Genomic DNA, 5,628 nt, shown 5'->3' with positions numbered 1-5,628 from the left:
TTGGACACCAATAATGTGCTCAAGCATGCTACCATAAATGGAGATATTTACATCCAGCCGTGTCCTTACCTTTCTTACATGTTCTTCTCAAATATTCAAAAAAAAAAAAAGAAAAAAAGAAGAAGGACAAATGATGAGACGACTTCATTATTTCAGCACTGTATTTATCATGAAAAGATAAATCTCACAATGGATGTCCCTCGTAATGAAAGTGTTTATGTACCAGTTCCATCGTTATATGTCATATGACAACTGTTGGCGCATTAAGGTAATGATCCTAATAAGATAATGGAGTTGTGCTCTTTCATATATCTTGTGTACGCACTCAGGTCTGCCTCAGCAAGCTTTGTGTCAGGTATTGCCTCTCCTAGTCCATTACTCTGTCCTTGTCCTGTTCTCCCCCCACCCCACCCCTTCCTCCTGTCCGGAGCCTGTGGAGATATGCTGCTGTCAGCCAGGTTTCAAGCTCCATTTAACATCACTAACAGCCTGCATACATTACACACGGCTCCTCTTATTACTGACACACTGCTGCTGCGCCCCTGCTGGAGCGCTCACCTCTCCTCTGCTCCCTTGCTCAAAGTGACATACGTCAGGAGAGAAAGAAAGAGAGAGAGGACGTGTGTGCTTTAGACACTGCACTAAATAAACTTTTGTTGTAATTTACTGCTGTCATAATTCACACTCGAGCTGCCATGCGTTAATGCAGTGAGTGTGACTGGGACTGGGAACCTGTACTTGTCTTTTATTGAGGAATGGTTAAGAAACTAAAAGGTTTTAAAATCAGTACTTGCTGGGAATGAATGATGCATGTGAAGGATAATTCTATTAAAACTATCACAAAGCCAAGGTAAATTATGGTCAGTTTCTATATTATCTGGTTAACCAACAGTAATTGTAATGACACTTTAAAACAATTATTAAGCCGTTATTAAACTAGCAGGGAAGAGGCCAGCCGCAAAGTAAAAGAACCATTTGCTGAAGTCAAAAAGCACTCATAAATTCATAATCCCAGCTTGACGTGATGTATTGAACCTTCGCAAATTCCTATACACATCACAGAAGCCCGACTCACTCATCCAGAAACTAAATGAGAAAAATTACCGACTTTGCCAGTTCCCGTTAAAACCCCATTTACATTCTGTCAGCTCCTATTAGGGACGAAGATTGGGACAATGAGCAAAAATATGCATGGAGAAGAAATCCAGCCCCAGTCCATCACGGAAATTTCAACACTGCTTACCAAGCTGGCAGACGATTTTCTCCACAGTTTGGACTTTCCTCCTTGCAAGAGCCACACTAAACACAAGCTGATAAGCACCCTGCCTGAAAACCTGCTTTAACATTATTATACAATTATGTGCATCCAGTAACAGTATCAGCCATGGATTAGAGACACTAAATGCTGAGCTATGAATAAATTTCCCAGAGTTTTTGCATAAGCAGGAAAAACTAATGGGGAGGGGCATGTATGCCCCCAGTCTTTCTTTGTCTAGCATTTCAGTGAGGGGGCATTTTTCTCCAAACAGCTTGTACAAAACACCTTTAGTGACTCTGAAGAATCCAAATGAATGAATTTCTGAAGCAGATGGTTCATGTACAAATGAAAAAAAAAGAAACGTGTCTTGTTGTTACACACAGCTGTTTGTGTGTTTGGCTTGATTTTTGTGGCATTCATAGCTCAGTTAAAGATTTACATGCCTATCAACACTGCCTCTCTTATACTAAACTGTATTGACAAGGAAATGTCATCTGCAATTCAAATGAAAATAATTAGAAGAGGCAGAGACGCAAATCATTAATAAGATCCCATCGCTGTGTTCGTGAAATATCAGAATAAATAGCTGGGGCTCAGCTGTGCTTATGAACAAACTCGATTTTCCAGAATTGAAGGGCGAGATTAAAAGCGATGTATTTATAATAGTGAAAAAATATAAACCCCAGCCTCTTTTTATAGTGCAAATAGCTGATTATGGAGAAGAGAACTCAGCAATTATAGATAATTGTGCAGCAATTATAAATTTGCATGACAAAACCACTGCTTACATAAAAACCTGACCAACAACTTTGCACCTGGAGTGAACACAAGCAAGGAAGACAGAGCATGCTACCTTTTTAAAGGTGTAGAGAATAGCTGGTATTGTTACAATATGGATGGCTAGAAAATATTTTTTTTTATAATTTGCTCCATGCATGTTGCATTCCCTCTCGATAGAGCTCCTGCAGTGCTCCTGCAGAACTGCCCTTCAAGCAGTCGTATTGTGCCACCATTAATCATCCGCAGCGTTATCATCCTCCCGAGAGGCCGGGAGTGTGTTCCCACGCTGCACCGAGACCTGCTTGTACCTAGCCTGTCCGCTGTAGCCCCTAAAGACCCATCTGAAGCACAAACTCCAGCCAAAGTCACCATCCTTTAGGAAGACAAAGGTTTTACAAGACTGGGATAACTTTCATTTAGCTTCCACACTGCTCACTCACACTCAGGTAATATTGAATTCAACAAAGACTTCAGTTCAAAAGATTCTAATGATTTTAGTTCTAAAGATTTTATGTCTATTGAGTTAAATTCTTCCCTGTTAAAATTAGCTTTATAACACAGCAAATTTACCAGTGTTCAACCAACACAGTGAGATTAAGACTGTAAGTGTTGATTCAACACTGGGACATTTTGCTGTACAGTTACTGCACAATTATTATGACCCTACAATTTATTAGATGCAATAAAATTAAAGTCTATTTGTATCAGATTTGAAAGATAATTTAAAAAATATCAGTAATTTTCCCATAAAAACAACTTAGTGTTCCTTACAGTTCCTTATTTGGGCATGTAAATGACATCCAACCTTTGATGTCAACCTTTGGCCACAACAAGAGAATTATGTCAGATACTTCAGGAATTTGGTGTACACTGTCACTGGTTGCCTGCAATGCCATGACTGCACTTCAGTGCAACAGCACAACACAGTCGTCATGTCTTTAAGTTATTCAAGAGTTTTCTTTATAACTAGTAGCTAATAACTGACATACCCTCATGGTTACATTATGTTTATTATGGTCAAAAATGAAAGTTAAAAGGTGTCTGAACCTAGCCGCTGAAAAGACAACCAAAAATATCACACTGAAAATGATTAATTTCGAATTATTGGTTCAGACAATTCAACCTATTTTAACCATTTCTACATCATTAAATAAGCAGTGGTGCAATCAAAGTGTTTAATGTAAAATGTGCTGATCCAGAGAAACATACAGCGACTGTAATGTTCAGTTTTCCACCAGAGCAACGTCTTACATGTCACCAAAAAGCAAATAAATATATTCAAATATAAAGGCTTATTGAAATGTATTTCATATTTTGTACAAAAGCCTTTGTTGGTTATAACCGCTTCAAGACTCCTCCTCTACGGAGAAACTAGTCACATGCATTGCTCAGGTGTGATTTTGGCCCATTCTTCCACACAAAGACTCTTCAAATCCTGAGGGGTCCATGGGCTCCTTCTATGAAGTCTGAGCTTTAGTTCCTTTCTATAAATTTGCAGTTGGATTCAGGTCAGGTGCTCAATGAAACCTTCAGTAGTTTAGAAAATGTTCTGTAACCAATGCCATCAAAATGTTTTGCAACAATAAGGCAAAGGTCTGGACAGAGCTCACTGGTTTTACCCATCATGAGATGTTTCTCGTGTGGCACCTTGGTAATTCGACACCTTTTTGTAGGCCATCAGTTGAAGCATCTGATGCTTTCTAATTACTGATAGCTGGTGTCATGACTTTCCATGGCACTCTTTCTTTTTTATCTCTGTGTCATTGCTCTTTATTCCGCATAATTTATGGACATTTATGGTTATTTGCATGTGTGAATTGACAGGTTTGTTACCAACATCTGGTTAAAAATTTATGTCATAGCAGAAATATATTTACTTAGAAAGTTGGTGACGTGTTTAATACTTCACCTGCTGTATATGAATATCAACATGTTTTTCTGATTTAACATGCCATCATCACATATACATCTCAGAAGATATTGTGGCTCTCTTTGAACTGTATCAAAAACTTGGTTCCTATCAACACTAATATATATATATAGAAATCCAAGTTTATCCACATCAATTTCACACCAAACCCCCTTAGAATTTTGAATGTTGAAATGTGAAAACTTTGGTTATGCAATGTACCCTATTTGGATTTGGACTTATAAAGGCTGTCTAAAGAGTATTACAAAAGAACTCATATGGAAGACAATGCTCCACTGACCATGAGTTATTTTGAGCTCCTGCTACCAAAACCGATTGATTTACATCTGTGACTCACCAGTCACGCGAATGTCACCTTTCCACACCAGTGGGCTTCACTATACAAGAAGACAAGAGCAAGGAAGCAAAGCAGAAGAGGTGAGATACAGGGAGGCTACGTTATGTAGACAACATGAACAAACAGACAGACTGACAAGATGACAGATTTAATGAACAGAATACAGAAAATACCACAGATGACAGAGGTGATGTTTTGGGATGTTTATTGGGGGTAGGGGATGGCCTCACTTTATGGGCAGCCAAAATATTAATATAATATTAATTTAATATATTTTTTTATTTATTTGTTTTTTTATTTCTATAATTAGATATTTTTGTAATGCAGAAGTCGCGTTCTCCCTTATGACACATCTGTTATTATTTTCCTAAATACTTTCAAACTAACCTTTTATCCAGCACAGATGTTTCTCATCATTATTCTTGATCATCGTGTAATCCTGCCGCAACATTTCTTTGTGTGGCCTTGGTCGTGTCCAGCCTGCTGAGTCGCTCCACTTTGCTTGATAATCCAACATGGCTGACAGCTGACCGCTGATGCTAACAATAGCATGACAGCATGACAGCCAGCACTAAAGACCATTGAATGATAAATTACCCTCTTCAGCTGGTCCAACCAACAGCCCTTTAGGTCACCCAAACAGCTTGACGTGACATTTTTCCTGTACTGTATATGCAAAGTGGTGCCAATCAATTAACAACCTCTCCGCCCCCCTCGGTTACACATTAGAAATGTAGGAAATTGATTGTGGAGTGGAAAATCAACACAAAAGTTGCCAGGAGTCAAGATTAATGGGAACAAAATCAGTTCAGTTCAATTTGGATTTGTGTAGTGCTTTCACCAACAGACAACTGTTACAAAGCAGCTTTGCAGAAATCCAGGTCCAGACCCAGGTCCAAGAGCTAACAGTCTCTCTCTCTCTCTCTCTCTCTCTCTCTCTCTCTCTCTCACACACACACACACACACACACACACACACAAAACAACAGAAGGAGGAAAAACCATGATGGAAAAGTGGATAAGCGGAATTCTTGGCTAAACTGGATAGTGGAGTTATGATGCTCTACATTCCTGGGTTAATTAAGGTCTCATTAAAAGGAAACCAACTTTTAAGAAATTACACCACCAAAGTTTAGGAATACTTGAAGTTAGGGTTGGGTAATACATGAAAATATTTCATCTCAACATTTAAATATTAATTGTGATTTTATTCAAGAATTGCTGCACTTTATCCACTGTAAATAGACTAATTACACTGTTTGTGATTAAACATGCAGCAGATCAGTGTTCTTTAAGCACATATATCCACAATGCTTAGAAAAA

This window comes from Salminus brasiliensis, chromosome 2, assembly GCF_030463535.1.
Source record: "Salminus brasiliensis chromosome 2, fSalBra1.hap2, whole genome shotgun sequence".
Classification (NCBI taxonomy): domain Eukaryota; kingdom Metazoa; phylum Chordata; class Actinopteri; order Characiformes; family Bryconidae; genus Salminus; species Salminus brasiliensis.
This window is presented reverse-complemented; position numbering follows the sequence as displayed.